The sequence below is a fragment of the Anser anser genome (genome assembly GCF_964211835.1).
Source record: "Anser anser genome assembly, chromosome: 5".
In the NCBI taxonomy this organism is placed as follows: domain Eukaryota; kingdom Metazoa; phylum Chordata; class Aves; order Anseriformes; family Anatidae; genus Anser; species Anser anser.
Genome location: NC_139725.1, coordinates 19,357,544 through 19,383,985, shown reverse-complemented (window position 1 = coordinate 19,383,985; position 26,442 = coordinate 19,357,544). Strand labels below are relative to the sequence as shown.

Below are 26,442 nucleotides of genomic sequence, written 5' to 3'. Positions count from 1 at the left end.
AGACATTTTCTCTTCTCCGAAGATTCATTCTTTTCTTTCTTTCGCTTGGTCCGCCTGCATCAACTGTCTGTGTGGCCTCTTGTCTGTACCATTCCCTCATACAGTTTCCTCTTGCTTTCACTGCCATCAGTGCTCTAAGTCAGAGAGGCACTTTAGCTCTGCATACATTCGTTTCGCTGTGGAAAGATGTTCAGATTGGGCCTCGTTAATTTTAGACTAATTGGCTGTGCAAAGCTGGGAACTGTCCTGTGGAAAGTCAACAGACTTCTGCTCCCTTACTGCATAGAACTTAGTACATAGATTTGAACTATCTGGCTGGTGGTATTAGCTTTGGTTTATCAAAGTATATCTTCAACATACCCCACACTTAGGTATTAGACATGAAATGAGTGAGGACTCTGAAGTTTTCTTTCTTTCTTTCTTTCTTTCTTTCTTTCTTTCTTTCTTTCTTTCTTTCTTTCTTTCTTTCTTTCTTTCTTTCTTTCTTTCTTTCTTTTTCTTCCTTCCTTCCTTCCCTCCTTCTTTCCTTCTTTCCTTTTCTCTCTCTCTCTCTCTCTGTCTTTCTCCCTTTCTTTCCCTCTTTCTCTCTCCTGCTCGCTGCTGTGATTACAGGTACCATCTGTCATCTTAAACTCTGGCTCCTTAGTTTAGTATTGTTTTATTTTTATTTTTTGCTTTAAATAACAAATTTCCATGTTTGCTTAAACAAACAGTCAACAACTTTCCTGGCATGCTGTAAAATACAAGACTCCAGAGACTGAGCTTCTTTCTAAATAGTTTAAGACAAAATTAGTGGAAGCAGCAAATGCAACTTGGTTGCCCATACCAGCCATCTTGTCCATACTGTGAGCTTCTTATTCAGGCAGGTCTTCCTGCGGGACAGAAGGAAAGCAGTGCCAGCTGGCCTGACCTGCTATCCAAATGTATTTAGTGATTTTTTTTCCAAATGTTGTAAAACAAAAACAAGTGGCAGCAGTAAGCAAAGCTCTAATTTCAACACTCACCTCTGTCAACAGAGCCCGCTACCATGTCTAATATCTGGCTTGTTCAGAAGACAGGTAGGCCCTAGGGGAAGGGGAAGAGTGCAGACTGGACTGACTTGTTACAAAACAAAACATTCGTTCAGCGGCTGTTCTGCATAGCTCTTTGGAATTAAACATCAAAAAGGAGGGAAATTAATTTGGCAGGTAGAAGTCAGTGCTTGGTAGCAGCTGGAACAGCGCCGCAATGCCACAAAGCCAGACCTCACCAGCTTCAGTTGGTTGGAGCTCCCACTCCATTCTTAGACTCAGTTCTTTCTCCAGTGTGGTGTTTGTTTTGGTTTCTCCTTTGAATGCTCCTTTCACAGCAGCCTGAGGACAACCAGGGGTTAGAGTCTCAGTAGCCAAATTAATTGCCAAACAGGGCTGCTTGGGAATTTGGCCCAAGAGCAATAATAATAGAAATACTTAGCACTTGCAATATGTAGCTGTGTGATTCTTCAAAGCATGGTGCAAAAGGTGAGTGTGCCAAATGCTGCTTTGTTTCATCAGGATAACTATCTGCTTTCTGGAGGGGATTCTTCCATTTCTGTACCTAGGGGACAGAGACAGAATGAAAAGGAGTGAGGTGCTAAAAATGTGGGGTCGGTCACATATGATGTGGGAAGTGTGAAAGAAAAGTGTACTGTTTTGTTTCGTTAATAGGTGAGAGAATGACATTTTGGCTTTAAATTCCATTCACAGTGAAAGCCATAGTGCTAACACTCTGGCAGTAAGTCCTTACAGCAACATCAGTGCATATTGTGCTGGATCTGTTCCCCAGGCCTCTGGTGCCAGTTTCCTTCCAGTGCGTGCAGCAATCATGGCTAATGTCCATGAGACTAGGCTCTGTGACAGACGGTACGGGACTTTTACCATTGACAGCAGATCTCAGTGCCATCAGGCTGTGAACACACAGTAGCTGACTTGGTTTGACAAGCTGACCTGGCAACTTAGAGCAAAGATTGTCAGGGTCACAGAGCAGCTTTCTTCTGGTCAGTGTTGCACATACTAACAACCAAGTATTTTTTTCTTCCACTTTTTCCACTTAGCTTGGATACAAAACTAGAGTGAAACGATGAAAAAGGCTTAAGATCTAAGTTTTTCTGGCATGATTTGTGAGGATGGCAAACACATCCCTCAAAGATAAGTAGACAATACAGGAACAATATAAGGAAATTTCCTGTTTCATTCTACAAAAAGCCAGGCAGTCTAAAATTGTCTTTGGATGACCTGAAAGCCTAATCATCAAGAGAAGGCCAGAAATACCTTTTTCCTTTCCTCCTTTCCTTTTTTTTTTTTTTTCCCTAGGTGATGATTATTTATTTTAAAAAAAAAAAAAAAAAAAAAAGAATGAATGGGGGAGGACTGGCAGAACTCAGAGAGCTTTATGTGCTTATTAGTGGCATGAGAAGATCCCTTCCCAGGCAAACAGGAAAAACCTTTTGTTTCTCTTTGTCATCAGGGCAGGATAAGAGTTAGGCCCATATCTAACTGTGGCTGAATTGGAAGCAACAAAAAGTTGTATCCATCTGCCACATGTCAGCATACGTGAAATGAGATAGATGATTTCTAATAGGTGGTTTCTATTAGAAAAAATCAGAAAAGGAGAATGAGTCCACTTGTCCTATGATCACTGAGTGCTGCTTCTAGTTTTGGTGAAAATCTGTTCCACTTTAGAGTTTACTACACACACCATTCTCTCTGCTGTTCAGAGTTTGTTCACATCTACAAGCCTCTGAAAAGAAAATCAAGCAAACAGTAGCTGGAAGTTTCAGAAAGGGGTATGACAAAAAAACAGACAACCCATCTTAGTATACATAAAATAGTGATTTTTAAAAATATGTCTAAAAGTGCATAAAATAGTTATAGGAGAGAAAATTAAACTAGATCATTTAGTCTGAGCTCATATAACAAATACAACACTTTAGTCAGTCCTTCAGGAAAACAGAACCTCGTCTTCTGGAGAAGCATCTTGTCTTGAGCTGAAGATGTCAGCATACAGGACTTCAGTGCTCCCTTTGGAAGTTTGTTTCATTGGTTGATTGCTATTGTTAATAAAAGGGAAAACATAGAACTTATTTCTGCTTTTACTTTATCTGGACTTAATTTTCAGTCGTTCTGAAAAGCCTCTTTAGTATCAAGTTTCTTTTCCTTGTAAATGTAATTATAGTCCATAATTAAGCATCTCTGATTTTTTTATTTTTTTATTTTTTTCTGTGACAATGCTAAGCACATTGAACTCTTTATCCCCTTCTAACCAAAGGATTTTTTCTAAAACTTGCTGGAGTTTTGGGGACTTTTCCCACTGACAGCAGTGTTTTTTGTATAAGACCTAGAAAGTGGCACAAATGAGGTTACATGTGAAAAACGTCTGCAGAGTCAGGACCCTGATAAAAGCAGCCGGCATTAAATCATTTGGTTTGGTATCAGATCTAAGGGAGCTGTTTCATCAATACATGCTAAGGAGAACTGAAAAGATTTGGTCGTGCCTTTGAACATACTAAGGATTTTTAGAGGGAAAAGTGGGGGAAAAATAGGGACAGCTGGATTATTATTTTTTTTAACTACAATTTAAGGTTTTTGTTTATTTTTTAATAGGGTGAATGTAATGCTCATGAAAACGCTCACTATACACTGAAATCTTCTATGAATCAACAAAACATGTACCAGCAGTACAAACTTCACCTTGCCTAAACAATGTACATCTCAATTCCGACTTGAAAAGACCACCTGTAGGGGAAAAATGTTAGTTCGGTATCCAGGGGCCATTCATTCCTTTGCCACTTTGCTAAGACTGCCAATTAGTGCCAACTTGTGGTGGCAGATTTTGTGATGTAGACACATGTTCTCTGGAAAGTGGGCTGAGATATTCGACTCATTTCACATGGGGCACAAAGAATTATTTGCTCTGTGCTATACAAATGAGAATTGTCCAAAGCTTTCCTCTGTGTTAGCCTCTGTACGCTTACTGAGTGTAAATACAGGGGAAATTGGTGTTATTGCAAGGACAAATTAGCACCAGAACTGAGCTGTATTTTTTTAAATGTGCTGCTAATTGTGCCCAATTTGTGCTGGAGTACTCACTCAAATGCAAAAGCACAAAACCAACTGAACACATTTCAGGGTGCCAAAGAGAGCTTGCACTTTTCTCTTAGCAAATTATCCTTCTAGTTTCACACTGCCACAAGTGCCAATTGGTCCCACTAAGACCTTTATCTAGAGTAATCAAATTAACACTGCATGTTAGCAAATTAGGTTTCATTTAACAATGGTTTATATTTGCTGCAGGTTCGAGCGTTAAAGGAAAGCATTTTCTAAGTTTTACTTTAAAATTTCTTATATGAGTGACATCGATTTTGTTTGTGACATTTAAAAAGAGTGAGCTGCTGAAATGGAAGAAAAGAGGCCAAATCATTGTTTGTATTTTCACTTCCAGAGAAACGTGGATAAGGAATTGCAGAAGTTTCTAAACTTTAAGGTAGAACTGAGCGAAGTGGAAGAGGTTTATTGTTGTTTTCCCTTTGATTCACAATGGACCAAATATGCGCCATTGGTTGTACCCAGGAGATCACTGGGGCTACATAGCTGTTACTGAGGGCAGAATTTGGCTGAATACAGCCATCGGGCACAGTAAATTTGCTCTGCCAAAAAGTATGCCACTGACAGAGTGGGAAATACAAAATGCTCCAAGCGTAGGAGTGAGCAAGATTGCCAAAAAGAGAGGGAAAAAATTGTAGGCTAAATTTCTCTTTGGCAAATATCCATAAAAATCATCCGAGTTTTATCAGGGATGAATTTCACCCACTGAGATGAATTAATTAATGTTTGTACCATCTGAAGATTAATAATGCAACTGTTCAGTATTATTGAGACTTCTGCTTCCAAGACTGTCTTTTCTTAGATGTTTGTGAAACTAGCCTGAAGCTAGATTATTCTCTGTTTTGTGAGACTGGTTTTGAGAAGACAGAAAAGTATAAAACACAGAAATATCTCTGAGAGTAGGCACTCTCGCCTTCCTTCTTTTAATTGAAGGCCTTACAGAATCTCAAGAGCTGATCATATGCACATCCTGCTGTAGAAGAAGGCAGAGGAGTTCCCCAGCCAGTTATGAATGAGACTGTGTCCAAGGGCACTGGCTGTGCTGAGAGAACTAGAGGTAGGTTTTTGCCTTATTCAGTCATCCCATGACTTCAGGACTTCAGCCTGAGTCATTACTTTGCATTGCCATAAGGCACTAGAATTTATTTGGGTGCAAAATTCTGTTAGGAAACTTAAAGTGCACATGTAAGAGAATAGCTTGGTTTTGGTTCCTAATTTTGAGGTCTTGGCCCCGATCTCTTGTTTCCTGATTCTGTGCCTTGAGAAGTGTGTGCATACATAATTTCTCGCTGGTGCTATAAACGAATAAATCACTTGTAATGGGTTTCTGCAAATAACTTTTTAACGATTGAGCTGTTGATCTGCTCGTCGAAGATTGATATCTCTGAAGTATGTTGTTTTATTGCATCAGATACCAATACATGATTCAAGAAACAAGCCAGAGAGGTGGTAAGGAGAGCAGGACCAAAGAGGCCGCACGGAACATCAAGTGAGCAGCAATCAGAGCCTTGCTTATCAGTCATAAAATGGCACGAGATAGCTATTGAGCACAATAATCCAGAGTGGTATCTGTTTCAGGAAGTCCCTGCATCGTTCATTTCCAGAAATTGAGAGAAGAAGCTAGAGAGAAAAAAAAATCACTTTCTACATGCCCTGTTCTTATGCACTTTGGCTGGCCATCCTCCAGTGACAACTGCTGGGGACAGGGTATGGAGCTACTTATAGCTTTGGTCTGACCCAGAGTGGCCATTATGTTCTTAGAAGATACTATCACTATCCTTTTCTGATTACATCCACAGGAACCAAATCATATATATATAAACATGTTGTACAACTAAGTAAGACCACAAGCTTTGAGAAACAGAATAAACACTTTAAGTTTGTTGAGCTGTATTCAGAACGAAAAATCATTTTTTTCAGAACAGTCTCTGAAGTTAAGCCCCCTCCCTGAAGTTTATTGCATGAGCCAAGGGAGAGAGCCCATTCTTTCTAACAATGCCCTTTCAGCTACTTTGATGCTAAAAATAAAAAATGTTTGATAGCTATCCAAGCAACGAAGGTGAAAACAGTAATTTCCAGCTTTTCTAAAGGTCTTTGGCAATATACATTTGACAAAACAGTCACCAGCAGATGAAATCATATTGTTTTTTCCTGCTTTGTGTGTCTGAGCTCCCTTTCACTTCTTCTAAGCCTAGACAGTCAGAAATAGTAAGTCTACTGAAAAATTAACTGAAAATGCCTGTTCATTAATGATCTTGTAAACAACACTATGTTGTTCAGTGGAGATGATGCCTGTTGCTTATAGGTGCTGAATTCTATTGTTTGGCAAAATTTATGTTGTAGATGCCAGAACAGTGCCTAGCCCGAGAACAATAACAAGAATACTTTTTTTAGCATTGCCAGTCATACATTGCCCTTTTTAATATAAGGCTGGGGAAAAATCTCATGAAAGCATTTAGTTATTGGTTTATAAAAACCTTTTTCCTAGTGATCTAATCGTGCAGCACCAGTGGCAGGGCTAAAATGGCACTGACAAGCGGAGTTACCAGTGCTTTGCAGCTCCATGTGATGATGCAGGTAGCACAAGCAATTAAACCCAATTGAATTTGTTGTTGTTGTTGGAACTGTTTCTTTTGTCAGGCTTTAGAAAAAGGGATTCTTTCAAGCAGAAACACATTTATAATTTTGTTGAAAAAAAGGATTCTGGAAGAGGAAGTATTACACACTCTGCATCAGCTGCCACAGTGCTGCAGGAATTAAAAATTCTGTGTCTTGTCTCCTTGCGCCCTTATGAGAAAGACTCCCCAGGAGGTGTCTGTGATCCTTGGATCCTAAACCACCTCCCCAGGTCAGATGTGGAGATGGCAGTATGTGAGCGAGGGTGAAGTCCTCTCCCAGAGCCCACTCCAACAGAGACTGCCGGCATAACGCCCAGCAGGAGTAGCTCCATAGCATCTGAAATGTGAGCGTTTCATTCTGCGGAAAAAAGTGTTGTCATCTTCTGGAGTGGGAAAAAAATCTTCTCATTTTCCAGTCAGCTCTATTTTAACAATGTCAACTTATAATAGTTTCTTATATATACTTAGCTGTGTAAATACCATAGTAATAGTGATGCTCTGAAAAATAAGCCATACTTGTGTAACAGACGGGTGGTGTACGTGCCTCTGTTGCTGACAGGCAAGTCTCCAGTTACTCTAGACTAAGGCTTTTCCTGCCAGATGAGTGCTGGCTGCTGCACTCAGTTTCTGATGGGTCGGTGATGATAAATAACTTGTGCTGACTAGGATGGAGGCTACCACATTTATTTTCCTTGTTTTTGAGTAGCAATTTAAACCCAAGTCTCTGGGAGTAAACTGCTGTGTATTCACTCTGCTACTGAGACTCCTTTTCCAAATCAGCTGTCAGTAGCAGGAGTTGTAGCTAACATTGATTTGTAAATGCATTGCTCATTTCAGAAAGATTGCATAGGGTCTCATCCTCTTTACAGAAAACATACTGCTCCTTGGAATTAATATATTAATATGGAAGAATAGGGATGTATTCAAAAAATATCTAATTGTTGCTGATAGCTGTTTTTCGCCTCTGGGCTGATTTTGTTTGGCAGATTCTTCCTTAAAGTTGAGAAAAGCTGAGCTCTTTGTATTGGCCAGGTACAAAGCTTCACACAGGTGTTACTGGATGTTTAAATGTAAAGGAGGATGCTCAGGCATTAAAGAGGGGAAGCAAAGTGTAAATAAAAAGGGCTATTTTGCTCAAGCATGAGGAAAGTTGGGGTGATTTGATGAACATTTTGAAGAGGTTTAGGTTTTAAAATAAAAAAGGTACAGTTTTCAAAAATATGTATGCGAAGAAGTGGTCTCTCACCTCACTAAGGTACTCAGAGTTGATCTTGGGAAAAGGCTGTCCCTTCCCACTGACTCTAGTGGAAATACGGGGTGACTAGCATCTAAATGAGGTAGCATTAGGTACAGTGTGTCCTCCTCCTTGCTGCAACACCAGTTGTTTTTCAGACTGAAAAGTTCCTTTTCAAACTGTTCATTTCGGTCACCATCTAATGGACTTTTGAAAATGAAATTTAGATGGTCAAGTTATTTGGCTGTCTCGTTTATTGTTTGTTCCCTTTACTTTGACTAGCCTGTTTTGTTCTAAGGACTCTTTGAAAGGTTGGAGGACTAGCAGGATTAAACCAAGTCATTGCATTAGGGAAATGAAATCTCATTAAGAAGGCGGTTGTGATTCTCTAATCCCTCCCTGTGGGTCTTGCCTCTGCGCCAGGCTCGGGCTGACAGAAGCAATGAGGAGGCCGAGTGGGCACTACTCCCCTCACTGCAGTGCTGCAGAGGGGCATCTGCAGCCGTGACTGCATGGGTCTGGGCACACCAGTAGCTTGCTGCTTGCAAGCCGACGTGTAGGTAAATTCACGCCTTTGGGATAACTTACTCATACGCCCATATCCTGAATCATAATTGGATTCCTCCTCTGATCCTCTGGTAACAATGCTGGACTGCCTTGCCCATTGCCAGTAAAGCACTGCCCTCAGGACTTCACACAAATGTTCATACCTTTGGGGCATTCACCATGAAACACAGAAATAAGAAAATCTCATAGAAGAAAGAGTTAATTCAGATGCCTGCCTGCCTGATGGCTTCTGGTTAGGAAAGTTACTCACCTGTTGCTCCCAGATGGACAGACTGCAGAAGAGCCATGAGAAAGAATGATCAGTGAGAGGAAAGTGTGATTTCCCAATTCACATCAGGAGCCTGAACCTCTGGGTGGTATTGTGGCTTACTCTGTCCAAGATTTGTGAAAATAGCTCATGTATCATTCAGGTGCTAAGTATGGGTCCAAACCCTCACGGAGATGAGGAAGCTGAATCTTGTCTACCACCTGCTGAATGAATGACAGCTCATCTGAAGATCTTTGTCATCATCCCTCATCTCCAAAAGCTCACCACATCTTTTATTGCACACAGGCACTTGAAGGAAGAGTAAAAAATGTTATTTTTGTTTTCAAACAGTTTTAAGTTTGTGTGTCAGCAGGATGAAAAGCGTCTTTTTCAAGAGCAGGAGGAAAACATGATTTGGATCGATCTGTTCTTGAACTGTCTTTTTTCTTCTCCAAATTTCACTAACAAAGCAAAACAAAATCCCCCAGTCTTACAGGGGAAAACTAATAGGGTTCCCTGCATTGCAACAGGCATCAGAAGAGCCTCCTGTCACAGTGTTATCTCAGTTGAGATTAACAGATGTATACACACACACACACACAAAAATTGTTCTGAGACTGGATTAAAGGTACGTATTAAACTATCCCTTGTAAGGGGGAAATTATATGGATGAAGAAGTGCTCCAGAGCTTGTGTGCCCACTAAAATTTGCCTGGGAGGCTTGCTCCTCATCAGCAGTCTGAGTGTGCACTCTTGAGTTGTGATAACGAACAAGCCACACAAAGGAAATCTTTAAAAAGCTGCACCACTCTCTGATGATAAATGCAAAACCCTGTAGTTTTGGGGGTGAACAGAGATAGTGAGACTTCTGAAAACATCCAGGAAGAGAATATCATATATTCCAGTTTCCATCGAATCTTGAAACAAAAAGCAAGAAGAATTTGATTGTTTCTGTGATCAGCTTCAAGCACTGTCACAGGTCATGACAGGACTGATCAGCTGATCAATATGTCTATCATGACAGCATCTCCAGTTCATATTGAATAGCAAATTTCACCAGTATGCCCATATTTTTTCTCTTGCTTTATGCAATCCTGATAATAAATCTGTTTTAAGTCTTCCCTCCCACTCACGACCTAGTTTGCTCCACTTATTCAAGAAACAATCTCTAAAGCTTGAACACTATTTACATTATCAAGATTTACTTATCTTTTCTTTTTTTTTTTCCATTGAAACACTAAGCAGCTCTTACATCAATGTAGGTGTGTTTGAGAATTATGAGAGCCTTCAATTCTCATACCAGACTACACCCACACAAGTCAATTCCAGTTCCAATGACTAAAGGTCATGTGAATGGCAAAAAGTAACAGGTAAGAACCTAATTTTGCTATTAAGAGTAACTGAATTTGCAGTTATGGTTTATTAGTAAAAGGATTAATGCCACGAGCAGTAAATCCTTTCCCTACCTTACATGTGTTGGTGTTTGTTCCCACTATTGCTATTACTTTTAAAGACACTTCTAATGGAAAAAAAATATAAACATGATGTGTGAGAACAAAGATTTGGTAGAAGAGTATGCCCATTTTCCTCTAGATATGCCAATGATGATAAGAAACAGTGGTGGGCTAGCCACCTGCTAAGGGATAGGGAGCATTTGCTATCCAATTACTTCCATAGGCTTTACTAATAGCAGGTGTTCGAGTGCTGGGAATTGTCAGGTTCCCTGAGGCTGATGGCCTCCTGTTCGTGCATTATGCCTTTCCCAGGATGACATATTTATATTTCTTTGGTTTAACTGCATTCTCACATTAATTTAGTGGTTCCAGTTCTTAGCACTGCTCTTTGTCTTCTTTCAACCAGAAATTCCCCAGTATAGTCGTCTCTTTTATACATTCTTCTCCCAAACCATACCTGTTTTTAATAGTGTTTAATCTATGCTGCCCACTTGAGTGATTTGTTTATTTAGTGACTCTAAGATGCAAGTAATGAGGACTCTATAGATACTAGATGCTGTAAGGGTGGTCTCAGAAAGGTTTTGCTACCCTTGGAGATTTTCACAGAAGATACGACCTCTGAAGGGATATGTGATTTTCCCATTTTCTGTGAGGTGTGGGCCATTAACCTTCAGTATTCCCCTCAAAATTACCTTTTGCTTGTGTGCAAAGTGTTACACTAGGTGGGAAATCTAGTTATAATTGCTGGGTGCAACATGAAAATATCTTCCAGGAATTCAGGAGCAAAGCCAGGTGGGTCTGTGTGGTGATTATGCAAGGTCACTCTATTTTCATTTAGGAAAATACTATGTGTTAAGGGACTTGAAATCTCACAAATTAAAGAATAGTAGAGTGAACTTGAAGAACAGGAAGAAAATTCCATGTATGGACACCCATTTTCTACAGTACAACCCTCTCTTTTGCTTGGAATAACCTCTCAACAAGACAGGACCTTAGATTTGGATAACAAAAAACTTCCAAACTCTTGAGAAATTATCTTCAGGATATTAACAGCCTCACTTTCTTTGGTCTCTCTGTTTCTTCTGCTTTTAGCTGTATACCAAAGGGAAGAGGCTGTGGCATTCAGAATGGTGTGATTGATCTTGTTTCTGTGTTTCCGGCAAAGGGGTGTCCAATACTCCTAGAGAGTGATGCTCAGTTTTCATTTAAATTTCAGCCAGCAGACTTCAGTTTTCTTTTCTAGAATAAGGTTGGACTTGCTGTGAAGAGGACCACATGTAATTATCTGGTCAAAATGAATTTATTCTGTAGCTCATCCTTATTATTTGTGACTGTTACAGAGCTCAAAGGTCAGGCTTTTCTTCTGACACAAGACGTGCAGTAGATTAAGCTGTGTATTTAGGGTAATTGTGAACAGGCCAGTGTTATTCTACCAGAAAGACTGAGCTGGTCTGACAAGGCATGTGGTTTTCTCAGTTGCTTGACTGCACTATCTGACCATCCTATTAAATTTGTTCTGTTGGGAGATAGAATGTAGTTAATGCAGTTACCAATATCGGTTGGACTTTTGTTTATACCCATTTTTTATTCTATTAAATGCAATAGGTTATCAGAGCACTCTGTTCATAACAGGGAGGCTAGCATTCAGCTTGGCAACGTCAGAAAGAAACACAAAGGACATCACGGTAAAAACAGGGATGGCAGGGAGAAACTTGGGAAGAAGGGCAGGAAATGGCAAACTCTCCTCCCGCCCCAAATTGTGCTGGAGCATACTTTATAGAGTGTCTTACAGACAATGGTGGTTTTAACAAAAGAGCAAACCAAAAAATAGGCAACTGAAAGTGTAAGGTTGCATAAAACCATGTATCTCACAGTGAGATCTTAAGCTAGTGTTGTATCTAAATTTGTTCCATGCTTTGTTTATTACAATCTACGCTATATCTCTTTGTGTTGAACAAATTTTAGTATCTTCTTTTCCAGTAGAAGTAAGAGTTCAGATTCTGTCTGCAGCCTTTGAAATGTGTACTTTCTGTGCATAACTGGGTCTTGTTATTCCTAAACAACATCTTACATGGAACAGTTAGATGCAAAACTCAGGCCTAGTTTCCAGCACAGTTCTCAACCTCCTACCATGTTTATCTACCCTTCCTTGGTGGTCTTCGTCTGTTCTGGTGGGATGGAAAATGATAGCTCCCCAAAGGCTGCCAAATCCACTGCCCAGCTCTCAGATGGTGCGGTGCTACCGGTAATTGCGTATGTCTCCTAAGGCCCGATACTCCAATGACGAGAGTTAACTTGTTGTTTTGAAAGAAAATAAAGTTTACTGCATTTTTGGTTGGTAGGGACATACAAAGTTGCCTTCAATTGGATAAACAGTAGCATTAATAAATAATAATAAGATTATTGTTATTTTTAACTTAAGGCTTGATAAGATTTTCCCAGATAGGAAGCAAAACAAGCCTTTCACTGCAAAAATTAGTGGGTTAAGTTCCATGGCTATCCATCTGAACGAGATCAGGATGAAGGATTACAGTGGTCCCTTCTGATCCGTGGGTTTTTTTCAGTACTTTAACCTTTGCAGATCTAGCTAGTTAGGTAGCTAATGCTCTCAGAATACAGGTGAGTCAGGATTTGGGTAGCAAAAAGAACAGAGGTAATGCAGGCCATAGTTCACAATTTTGTTCCAATGCCCTGGCAAAAAAGTTGGTGCCAGACAACCTGATATTAATTGCAGTTGAGTATCTAATCAATCAACATGCTAGGAATTTTCCTTCAGTGCTTAACAAGTTTCAGTTTCAAGATGTTAACTCCTCTGGCAAAATTACCTGATGCTTTCCCCTCTAATTTGGTAAGTCCAGAAATGAGAAGGTAGCATATCTTGAGACTCATTAGATTTGTCAATGAATGCAGTAGTGCAGAAAGTCTGCTTGCTTAATAATTTACAAGACCTGTAACTTCCTCTGATAGTCTTTAAGTATTAGGAAGAACCAAGGCAAAATAATTAAGATAGAAGGTTTTTTTCTGGTTGAAGGTAGTATTCAGTCTGCAGTACTTGGTGGTGATTTTGTTTCATGCCTTAGATGAAGCTTTGTCTACCAGAAGCTGCTACCTCTGCACAGCTAGAGAGAAACTTGATGTGCAGAGCTGGAATCCAGTAAGGGGGAAAAGGGGCTGTTCAAACATGGGCCGAAGGAAAGTAATAAACCTAAAATAAATAATAATAATGAAAATCTAAAATAACATCACTGATGCAAGCAGACTTCCTTGTTGTCTAAGGCAGAAGATTTAAATGCTATTTGCTGGCATAATTTTTCAGAGCCATTTCTGCTTGCAGCTTCAGTTAAATGAAAAACAAATCACAGATATGTTAAAACTGCACTGTGTAGGTCAGACTGTTGTTTTCAATGAGCAGTGGTAGAACCCCCACTGTGGATCGAGTGTGGTTTAAAGTCCTGTCATTACTGCTCACAGTGATTTAAAAAATAGCATGTTCAATATGCTTTTGAATTACGTGAATGCTTCTGTTTTATATAATGAAGGAGAAAATTATTAACAATACACTAATTTTTTGTTTGTTGCTCAGATGGGATGTTTGAGTCCCTAAAATTGAATGTTAGTATGAATCACTGTCTCTAGAGCACTGATAATAAACTCTGCTTTCAGATGGATTTATGTAAAGGTTTGGTTTTCTTTTTCTTTAATCTTTTATTGGTTTATAATGGAGCCACCACCAGCCTTCTAGTGGGCCAGGCATGGATAGCCATCTTTTAGCTCATGTCTCAGCAGCTGTGATATACTGGCTCATTCCAGAGTCTCTTAGATTTTTGGATTTAATTCAATTGCTCCAACATCACATTTTTTCTTGTTGATCTGAATAGGAGTTATTCATAGTAAAGCATCATTAGTTCAAGTCCAGTAAATGTGTGAAGAAAACTGTATAAAGAAATGTGGTCCTCTGAGTTCTTTTTAGACCTATCTTAGGTGAAGATTTGGCTGCTGCTTTGGTTCAGGAATTCTATCAAGTCACTAAATACCCTAGATTAAGCTTTGTTTATCCTCTTACTTAGCATAATGAATCGAGAAACCTTCCAGTAAAGTTAGAAGAGTGACTCTTGAGTTCTACTCATATAATTTAGTAACTGACTGACAAATTAGGTAGGAACCTGGTCACCTTTTCAAAAAATAAATAGAAGAAGCTAATGTTTAGAAATAGTAGGAAAGGTCAAACTGAATGTCTCCATCAGTGTCACAAAATTTAAGATGGCCATTTAGGATCTGCTGTATTTACAAAGGAAATTTGAATGTGCAGAAATCACAGTATAAATATGTTTCTGTTTGCAAAAATCTCCATTCAAAAACGTTGGCATTTATCTGAACACTCATCTTAAGAAGTTTGATCCCAATTATCCAGGTGCAGGCAACCAATCCTGAGAAGATCGTTGCAGCCGGTCTTAACGTGTCCCCACGGTGTTTAGCAGTAATGCTGTTTTGTGCTCCTGAAAACCTTTTGCCACCTTCACAGATGAATCACAGCAAGGGCTGATCCTTCAAAGTCTTTTACTGAAACACTCTTATCTGTCTGTCCACCTGGCTATTGGAACTTTTTGGATAGAGAGCAAACTGCAACAGGGGTCTTACAGAGAAAAGAAAAGATTGTCTTTTAAGATTTCTCTTTCTTACCATCTCTGACACCTTGCAAGTACTGAGCTGATGGAAACTAGTAAAATCTTTGGGTTAATGGAGTCATGACTGAAATGTCCCATGGAGGTCCAGTGCCATAACAGCATAAGCTAATTATCCCTAGATGTGGAGGACATTAAGATATGGATTCCTTTTTAGCCATACTTGCATCTAAGTGCCCAACAAATAGCTAGACCTTGGTTCATCAACACTTTTCCTGAAAGGCAGAGAACGATAGCAAAAGAAGCCATCCCTGGAGCCAGCTTTATTGCAAGGGGCATCTGTAAAGGGTACAAAGTATCTAGGAATCTAGTTCATATTGCTTTGCCTGCTGAAGCTCAAGAGCCTGATGGCTTTATCATATGCTGTGATGGCAGAAGCCCAGATGTGAAACAACATTAAAACCGTTGCAGTAGGTCAGAAGATGAAAGAATTGTTGTGAGAGTCACTGACCGATTAAGCAGTCTGTCATCAGTAATTGATTTTGATGAAGTGGGACAGTAAATATGTGTGGGAGAAGTAAAAAATAAGTCAAAACTGAACCTATACCTTGTACTGACAGTTATAAAGTGGGGAAATACTGTGCTGTACTTCTGGTGTTTTAATTTATGTGTGCAGATAGGAAGAAGTTGCTTCTCTTTCCATTTGGAAAATGGACATTGGACTCTTAATGCACTTACTGAGTTGAAGTTAAATAAGTGGAGAGGGCCAAGCCAGTAATAGTATAAGCAAATAGACCTCTATTACGTCAATCAAGTTGTGGCTATTTATTTTAGAGCTGTTTTTGGCTAGTGTATTGTGCTCAATATATTGCATTATGGAATAGTTTGACTGTGCTGCAGATTAGTCCTCTGGAGTATGTGGTAAAAATGTTCATGCAAAATATAAAAACAAATGTGGCTTGGTTGTATCACAGAAAGATTTAACTCTGCAGAACTCTATGTCGGTTCGCATGCTACACAGCCAAATCTCACCGTCTCATACTGAGCTCTTATAATGAAAGTGCAGCTTCTACCATCAAAAAGCCCTTTAAATAGTATAGCTTACATCAGGTCTGAAAGTGAAATAGGCTACTTCAGCAAAAACAGTTCTGTGTCTGCATAACCGCATTTAGGGTTTTTGTCAGTATGGAAACATCTAAATTCAAAAATCACACCACTAAATTATTAGTACTATACCAGCAGAAGTTTCTACAGTTAACCTAGTCTCAACCAATTCTGCAGTGAGGTTATAACCATAGGGGAATGAATCTGTGGGTACTTTCCAGCAGTTTGCTGGATTGAGAGATGAGTGGAGCAGAGGTTTTCCCACCCAGCCTCATTTAAAGCATGTGGGATATCAGTATCCATATGGGAAGCTTCATGATTAATCATTGTGGAGATTTGTCTCTGTGGAAGACATTTCATTTAGCCCAGGATTGAAAAACAAAGGATATGTTGCTGCCACACTAATCAAAAACACAGACAATCTGCTGTTCATATGTGCCAATTGTTGCAACACTGTAATGTAAATGCACTTAAAGATGAGACAAATAATTATAGGCAACCATTCTGCAGAAAGCTTATAGGAATATGGGCTCTTTAGGGGGATGCTTTCATGTGCATAAAAAGCCTTTCACATACTTAACTCTGGTTGCCAAGTTCTTTGTGCTTGCTGTTGGTAAGTAAATCAGGCCATAGCACCTGAATCCAGAAAGTGCCAAACAAAAAGCAAAACTGTAGTCAAGGGGTGAAGAAGGTCAATGGAAAATCCAAACAGTAGGTGTGTTTCTGTGCTGTGGTGGTGGGCACAAACACATAAACTGACTTGAATCCCAGAGAACCATATTTATTTATAAACACAGTAGGTATAGCTGTGCTCATATTGCCAGTCCATTTAGTTTCTGGAAGTTTCTACGTAAGAGAAAAGCATGAGCACTGCCACTGAAGAGTATCTGTAGAGAAATGGTCACTTCTGTAGGTTGTGCAATCTGTCAGATGTGGGCATATAATACTTTTGAAAGGATCAACAGTGGCAAGGAGTGAATTATTTTTGTTCAACCAAGTTTCAAAATGTATTTTGTAATATTGTCTGTTAATATTGAGGCTATTGCTGAACTAAGGATCAAATAATTGCAGTATGAATAGATACTTCTTCTACAGCTACTATTACAGTAAGAATTGTACCCTTCCCTTTCTCCTACAGTTTCAATAGTTTCTTCTTTTCTTCTCGCTTCTTGTCCCAAACAGGCTGTTGCCCTCGACAGTTGAGTTGTTGTTCTACAAAGCTGAATTCATACAGAACTTGAATACCATGTGCAAAAGAAGAAAAAAAAATGCAAAAGACTCAGAAAAAGGCAGCAGGAATGATCAAAGGTCTGAGCAAGAAGCGACTGAACTGCTTGGATTCTTCAGTTCAGAGAATAAATGAGCAAGGTAGGATCTGACAGAAGTCTACAGATCGTAAGTGGCATGGGTGGGTCACCAGCTCTTACAGTACAAGAACCAGGGACTGTCCAATGAAGTTAGCAGGAATCATGTTCAAAAAAAAAAAAAAAAATGGATGCATTGAAGAAAAAAAAAGTCTCCATGGCTTTAAGAGGAGATAGGACAAATACCTGGAAGGGACAGCTCTATTGGAAGTTACCAAATGGCCACACGAAGCTCAGGAAATATTTCAGCTTAAAATAATTACAGACTGGAAAGTACTCCAAGGAAGTATCATATATGTTTTCTCCCGTTCTTAACTTACATGTGAGGTGTGCCTGTGGCCACTGTTGAAGACAGGATGCTGAACCAGATGGTCATTTTGTAGCTCTTATATACCTTTCTGTTATAGCTGAGGTTTTGCCAAGATATTTTAACCGCTGGTTTCTAAGACGTTGTGTTTTCTTACTTGGTCAGTCTTCCAAGTGCCAAATTTAGTGCTGGTATTTCCAGACTTCTTCAAGATAATCTTGCTCCTTGTATCTGCACAATTAATTCAATGTTATTAGGTGTGATTAGAACAGGACTTTTGAAACTAAAGTTCAGATGGCATTGTCCTTCTGCTCGCCCCTTGAAATATTATTGTGAAAATGACTGCATCTTTCTTTCTGCTTGATATTTCTGTGGCTATATGTTCCCAAATGAGCCAAAAGAACCATGGACTTTCTATATTGGCAGCTATTCATACATTGTTCTGCTGCTCATGTGTATGCTATTCAAACTATTTAAAACTATCAAACTATTTCTCTCTAGGTGCATAAGCTTCGATTTCCAAGCTAAATTTGACTTAGTTACTTTTATCACAAATATAAACCACTGATTCTAGCCGTTAGTTGTTTTGGGGCTTTTTAGCTCACTATCATTTGGGAGTCTTACAAGCAAAATTTTGATCCATAATATGTTGGATACAAGACCAGTGCAAATCTTACATGTCTTTGCTAGAATGCAAGACAAGTACATAAAATAATTCCTTATTATAATTCTTAGTGGTAAGTGTTGCTATTAAGTCATCGGCTAATTTCTGATTCTGTGAAAGAAACATGTTTTGGGCAGAAATTTTCCAAGCCTAGGTTTGTTACAAAGTAAATTGTTTTCTGAATAAAAAGCTTTTAAGCAGATAGACAGCTGAAAGGACCGAAATTCAAAAGTTGCAGTTTGCATGGAAATTGTCTTTATTGTGGAGTTGTCTATAGGTTTTTTGTTTTGGCCTTCAGTTCCAGTTGTCTCCTTTGCACTGCAGCAGCCATCTTGTTTAGTTTTTGCCATTAGAAAACAATCAGATAACCAGTGTTGCCAAGTACAAATGCGTCTCATTTTTAAAGTTCAGCTGTTTTCTTCTTATATGATGAATTTTATAGAGCGGCTGCTGCATGATACCTTTCAAATATGGCCAGCTCTGCCAATTCTCATGAAAGGGGTGTTTTGGCCAGACGTTATTGTTGCTGCTATTACAAGTTCCGTCATTGCCAGCCAGACCTTCTAGACTAAAACGGCGCAATTTTCTGCCTTCATATTTAAGGAGCTAACTGGCATAAAAGCAAAACCTAGCATTTGTCTAGGTGCACAGCAGAAAGAAGCAGGTGCATATACAACAGTGCAAGGACTCAGCAGGAGAGAGCCAGTATCTCTAGGAGTTGCATTACCATCGCAAAAGCCTTCTAAGTAGAACTGAGTAATCGTTGAACTAGATTGCACTACAGGACTGAAGATATCTAACAGGGCATATGAGACCAAGAAAAAAAGAAAGAAAAAAAACCTACCTCTGTGTAAAAAAATGACTACAGCTGAGAAGCTAAAGGAAGGTAGAGGTGAATATAGAGGTGTACAGACCCAGTCAAGAAGGTATCAATATACGGTTGTAAGCTGAATATTTGGCAGGTGGAAATTAGTAAAAAATGTAGGTATCCTATTTCCTTATTAATTCATGATACTGGTGCTGAACATGCTTAGTTGAAACAACACCTGTCCTAAGCCCTCCTATAAAATAGGCTTCTGGAAGGACTGCTGAAGTTGATTAACTTTGTTCCCCCACCTAGTTTGCTTTTCACTCTTGTTCTGGTTTCACTCAGGGCTGGAAATGAGAGTTGTCAGGAAGGCTAGTTTTGTGGTGCACAAGGAAATGCAAGAGCTTGCCAATGGAAACCTTTGTCTGGCTAAATTTTGTTAAAAACGTATTCATATGAATTCAAGTGACGAGCCAAATGAGTTGAATTCCTCATTCATTCTGTGAAGCTTTACATGATGTGACAACCTGGGAATGACACAGAGTAAGGCTGCAATCAAACTCAGTTGTCACAAGCTCTCTGTTAGACAAGCATCATTGCCAGCACTTGTGTCCCTGGTGCCAGACAGCAAACCGTAGCTTTATTTTACTAGGTAGACCAAAAGATGGAAGAGTATGTTCTCAGCTAAGTGTGTGTTTTTTGAGGAGCCTCATTCTTTATTTCTACCTCCTCTCTGTAGCTGGTTTCAGGGAGTCCATATTTTTTAAGCTGACAAGACATGCTTTTTCTTTATTGCCAAACTGGTGAAATGGCTTCCAAGAGACAAGAGAAGGGGGGTATTTTGGTTTTGAAAGCTTCCACTATATTTTTTTTTCCTTGTACACATCCTTTGCACTTGACAAGCAAAATGATTGGATTCAGTAGAAAGTGTGCTCAGAAGTCAGAGTCCCTTTTGCAGCATTTATAAGGGAAAGTACAACCCAGCTGTTGGCAAAACATAGCCTCATTGTTTTGGCAATGCTATTTCATTTACCTTTTTTTCTTTTATACTAACTTGTTTGCTCAGGTATTGGAATTCAGACTTTTTCCTTCTTTTTAGAAATTCACACCCTTTCTGGCAAGGCTTGAACTGTTTTTATTGCTTACAATTATACCTACAGGTAAAATAAATACTTTCCCACGGATGCGCTGGAATCCGGTATGGTTATAAGCTGATGTAGCTGTAAGAGCGGAGTTGTACAACTAGTATTTCTGCTGTTCTGTCTTTTCCTTCTGACAGTTCTTAAAGACACAGGGCTTGGATCTGCTCTTGCTCTTGAGTAATCAAAGCAATTCTTTTTAAAGGCAGCAGGGTTTCATCTATGCTAAATTGGTATGGATGAGAAAAGAACTAAATGACTCCTAGAGTAAAGACCTCTAAGGGAAACCTAATGTGGAGGTAATTTTGCAACACAAATATTGCTGCGGCCTTTAAGCATGTAACTTTCTTAGCACAGCTCTATCCTGTGTGCAGAAAAATGACACTGAAAGAACATTTTGCTGTCATAAAGTAAGGCGTAGAAAAGTTAGGAAATGGCCTAATTAAGGTCGCCTGTGTAATTCATTATGATTCATTTTTTAATTACCTGATCACATACTATTTTTTCCGCAGAGCCCTCTACCTCTGTGCACAGGATGTTCAGAGCACTCTTAATGAGCAGCTATTCAGTAGTTTGTTTTATCTTCATTGTTCCATGTGTGGCCCAAGGCCTTATTTACTGCATGCTATTAAATCCTGTTTTGAGGGCTAAATCCATAAAAAGACTTTGGCCTGGTGACCCTGTGTGCTGAAGTATCGAACTTTTCGACCCCCTGCTGTCTAGTGTTGAGAGGTAGAGTTTATGACCCAGGTGTGCTGTTGCAGCTGTATTGCTATCAGGGCGGGGCTAGTTCCCTGCTCTGGTACTGCAGCGTGCTGTATGGACGTGCCAGTTCTAGTCACTCCTAGCTCAGGTAACCTTAGGAAGTACATGCCATTCTATGGCATCAGCCTACTGTTAACAAATTCATATAAGTGTCTCCTTTCATTACACAGTTAACTGGGAGTCTAGGATTTGTGACTCATGCATCCTGTTTTCAGCAATGTCACTTACGTGCTGAAAAGCCTTGGAAAAGTATTTCACCAGTTGTGACCCAATTTTCCTCTCTGTAAAATGGGAATAATGACATGGGCCAAACCATGTCACAGAGGTGTTCTCTGGCTGCAGTGTTTAAAAATGCTTTGGAGTCTTGGATATAAAATGTTAGGGAAAGACAATGTATTGCTTCTGCATCCAAAACTGAATGTCAGTGCTCTGGAAAGCTCCCCTTGTCTCATCTGCCTGAACTAGATTATATTAGAATAATTGGTGATTCATTTTTCCACATGAAAACAGGCTACTTCTAGTGCTCTTAAAGCTGGTATCTTCCAGAGTCATTCCAGAAGTCCCATGAACACATACTGGAGAAAACACAAGAGAATCATGGAGAGAGAGTGAAACATGTCGTCTTATTCTCAGTTCAGACTATATGAAGATTATGTCCACAGCCTAATATGGCCGTGGACCATTCTTTAACCTGGAGAACATAGTTATGGAGAACTTGGCATGACTGACATCCATATTATCACCCTTTTCCCCTCACCAGAAGCTAAGGTGCCTTGGTGATGCTGCCTAGTGGGAACAGCTGTTGGTCTTTGCTATCACTCAGTCCATGCTTAGGCAAGCTGGGGGAACAGTACTTTGCAAAAGCCAAAGCCATGTTTGTGAGTAGGCTAACAACAGTGCGGACAGCCATCAATCCGGCTTGAAACCTGTGCTCTGGTCCTGTTTAGTTTATCAATATAGACATAGCTTAGGAGGTGTGTTGGGTGCTCAGCTTTCTACAAATGCATTTGTCACTGTGAATATAGGCAACTCCTTAAGGTCTGAGATGTTTCATTGTTTTACATCAAGGTAGTGTAAATGGGTCTAGATTATACCCTGAAATTCCTTGTGATTAGAGCTGACTAGAAATACTGTGATGTAATGACAGTAAAAGCCCTGCTTTTTGATAGAGTTGTGGGAATGTACCAATTCTGATGTTTTATGCAGGAGAAATTTTGCAAGTGAAGAATGAAACTTCTTCTAGGTGAATAACAAACGGGTTTTCTCTATCCCAGAGTACCAGTGGTTTTTATATTTCTGAGAGGGATGGAGAATTAGGAAGAAAACTACAGTAGCTACTTGAACCTGAATCTCTTGCAGTTTAGGTGACATCAAACCATGGGGTCACTCATTATATGATTATTTTTCTGTTTTCTGTTGTTATTTGGTAGAAGGTAGAAGGACGTAACCATTTGCAAGGATGGTTGTTCTATTTCCACCTCCCCCTCCCCCCCCAAAAATGTATACATATATATATATATATATAGAGAGAGAGATTACTAGAGTTTTTCCTTAATAACGTTTTGATGATGTTTTCAAGGGCAGAGAAACAATTTGCTGCTTATTTCTACCCTGAGGTCCTGCCAGTGTGACCTCATGTTCATTTTCAGCCAACAGCTGCATTGATTTTCTGCATTGATTTTCCTTCATTTATACATAATCTGAATTCAAAAGTGTGTAAATGATACTTGAATTGTCCCTCCTGTCTTAACGTATTGGAAATATTCATTTTATTGACTGAGAATATGCTTCCAAATACACGAACACATAGCAAGTGAAAGAGACCGCAGTTAATACGTGTAATAAAAACAGATCTGTGAGAAGCAGGCATGATTGTCCAAAACGAGCATACATTTCTGGAAACAAAATTTTCTTCCACCACTAAGGACCTGATTGCTCTTTAATTTAATCCCTGATGGGCCAACACGTGGGAAGCAAGCTACATAGTGGAGAACAATCTGTATAAATCTCCAAAGTTCAAAACAAGGATTAATGCAGGTTAGCAATCCCACATACAGTATAACTGATCTCTAAAATAGGATAGATGTTTAAAAGATAATAGGAAGCAAACCTAGGATAATAGGAAGCAAACCCCCCAAAATATATTCTAAATATATTTTCCAGAAAGTGGGACTCAGACCTGAGTTAAACTGTCCGCTTCTGTCATTTCTCTCTGAGGTCTTTCATGGTTTGCTTCCGACTCCTTCCTTCAGACTGATCAGAAACTGGATTTCAGTGTCACTGGTACTGTCCATGCCCCTCTTTTGTACACAGCTTGGTGGGTCTGATCTGCAACCCATGTTCAGCCTGAAGGAGCAGCCCAGTGCTCAGATACTTCCCTGATCCTTATCCAAACTGTTCTGAAGCTCTTTCTATAAGCTTCTTTCTATAAATGCAGTGATTCAGCCTGACTGGATCCTTGTTGTAGGCTATGACAAAACTTGGGTTAACTGTAGAATCAGCCCTGCTGGCAGGACAGACTTTCTTGCTAGATTTATAGTACTTCCTGCTTCTAGCTGGGCTGCAAATAGAACAAGAACAGCCTTTCTCGTAGTGTCTTGGCACTGCTCCTTCTAGAGGGAACCCAGAACAAACAGGATACAATGAAAAATACCAAACTTCCATGAACTTCTTAAAAAAAAAAAAAAAAAAGGCCTTTGCTTGTGGTTGGATTTGGTGGACTTTTCCTGGGTTGTTCCATACTTTATTCATGCCAGTTCACTCACCATTAACTTTTGTGAAAATATATACAGTGAATACATAAAGTTATAATTCTAAGGACTAGACATAATTCCAGTTGCCTTGAAAAGGTGATGTTTTGGCACATCAGACTTTTAATGTTTTCAACTTTTTTGCTGCCTTTCTCAGTATCACAGTTGCACTGCCACTTTTTATACTTGAATCCATCACTGAATGTCACTCTACCAATGAGCTAAAACCCTTCAAACACTCAGTCCCTTTACCTCTGCCTTAGACAGATTAATGAAAAAGAACATTTGAGTGACCTGCTGAAGACTGCAAAAGGAGGAGATAATGGAGCAGAAAATCAAGGACTCCCCAGATCTGTCAAGTCTAAAAGACATGACAAATAGTCCACTGAAAGTAATAGATTTTTTTTCATTAACTTCATTAGCTTTCATATAAAACTCTAAAAACATAAACATATAAAAATGTATTTAAAACATATAAAATGTGCATCATAAATAGCTGCAGAATAAGAAATATAAGACATTAAAATATGATTAAAGTCATCTGAATTTGTTTAAAAATGGCATGCTCCACCCACATATGCATTTATTAGCAGCAAACAGCTAAACAGGTTAATGAAAATCAGCTAAGTCCTGAAGTACTTACGTTTAAAATCAGCTAACTCTAAAAATACACTCAAAATGATCAGATAGGTGAAGCTGAAGACAGTGTTGGAAAGTCAGAATGAGGGGTTAGGAGCTTAAAACCCCATGACTTCAGGAGGCATGGTGCATAGGCACAGAGCAAGGTCTGAAAAGTCAGAAAATAGCCATTTGTTTCCTATGTAACAAAATTCATACTGCTTACTTTTCTGTAATAAAACCATCTTTTGTATGGGTCCTGTTCTGCACAACCCATCTTTAAATGTAAAATAGTTAGTCTTTTTTGTTTTATTTTAGAATTTTGCATTCTTTGGGAAGCTCCAACACCTTCCCTTCATCCATCCTTTTTTTTTTTTACCATCCTCTAAAAATAAGTAGAAATACATACATGTGAAGTAAACCCCATTAAAAGTATAATAGGGACAAAGAAACACTGACCCTAAATCCCAAACGAGAGGGAATATTCAAAAAAATTGGAGGTAATAATAAGGATTTTTTTGTTTTAATTGTTTTCCTTCAGAATACCTACTTGCAAACAAATATTAGTCAGAAGGGCCACTCCAGGCCAAGCACTACTGCTCCATAATGACAGCCTGGGGGTGGCTGAAGGCACTCTGCGTTTCACCCCGCACCAAGGCACACAATCCTGACAGCGATGTGTACGTACCCTGTTGTGCCTTATTGCTCACTTGACATATAGTTTCCTGCATGAATCAACTGTTTCCTGTAGCTCTCCTTTCAGCTTAAATCCTGCTTCTCAAGTACCTCTTACCTGTCCTAGCTACTCAAAAGGTAATATCAAAAGGAATTAATTACTATAAATTATAGGCTGAACATTTGCTTTGTGTTATGGACATAAGCCAGGCAACAAAGGGACACACTACAGGAAAACTAATAGAGATGGACTGCTTGTGACACTTACTCAAAAATTAAGTGCCGTCAAGCTGATAGAGTTTAAGGTGGGTTTAAATTGTTATTCATGAGATATGAGGTTTTGCAGACAGTTTTACAGCTGCTCTGAAGGGTCTTTATCATCTCTTGGTATAAAGCAGGGTGAAGAGCCTTTACAGCAGCTGTATGGCAGCCGGAGAAACCCTTACTAAGATTCTTGGTGTAAAGCAGGGGTTCCCAAACTGTGATACACATACCATTGGTGGTACAAAACCATTTCCAGATGGTAGATGAAGGCAGCTTCTCCATTCCTATGTGAAGTTTCTTAAAAAGCCATGGGGTAAGTGTTTCCACACAGTTACTGGAAGTCACCACGTGCCTTGGTGCAGACACCCTGCAGCACAACTCAGCTTGTGCCCCAGCAGTGGGCAGGGTGGCGGTGCTCACTCAAGCTGCTCCTGGGGGTCTGCACGAGCTGTCACTGCTTGGTAGCTGGTGAGGATGGGCAACGGGGTGTGTGAGTGCCAGAGGGGGCGAGTGGGAGAGGAAGGGGGTGAGGCCTTTTCCTTGTGTGGGGGCAAACGTGAGAGCTGGTCAAAAAACAGCTTTTGTGGTCAAAACTGAGCTGTGCTGTCGTTGCTTCTGCTGATAGCACTGCCATTGACATTCATTCAAACTCAGTAAATCATCAGCACACTGGGTTAATAAGCCCTTGGCACACAGGATGAATATAACTAGAAAATAATGCAGAAGGGCACCTGTGCATTAGATCCACAGGCCACAGAGTATAGGATCTATGTGCTTTCAGGTGCATGTAAAGCGCATATCAAATGTCTATAAAACAGCTTTGGTCTCTCATAATGTTCCTTAATGCACCACAGTAAAGTAACAGAGCAGGATGGTTTTTCAGCTGTCATGGGTGCAACCAGTAGCTGGTTATTACCACACACCAGCTCACCTCAGCCAGGGCTCTGCCTGGGATTTCTGCTGATCCCTGCTTTTCCCTTTTGCTAATCCACATCATTCTCCTTTTCTTCATGTGAGTTTTCTTTGATTTGTTCGCTCATTTTGAATACATTTCAGTGGCAGGAGAATGTACTTCGTTTAAGAGAAGACTACTTAAGACAGCTTTCTAGGTATACCTTTGTA

General features: G+C 39.6%; 1 long non-coding RNA gene across 1 annotated transcript in view; it reads left to right on the top strand.

Moving 5' to 3' along the window:
- LOC310900457 overlaps positions 1-26,442 on the top strand; it is a 288,227-nt gene that overhangs the window by 74,612 nt on the left and 187,173 nt on the right. Inside the window, exon 3 of the long non-coding RNA XR_014585138.1 lies at positions 17,149-17,334. This is a non-coding gene — a long non-coding RNA (uncharacterized lncRNA). The remainder of the gene's footprint in view (positions 1-17,148; positions 17,335-26,442) is intronic.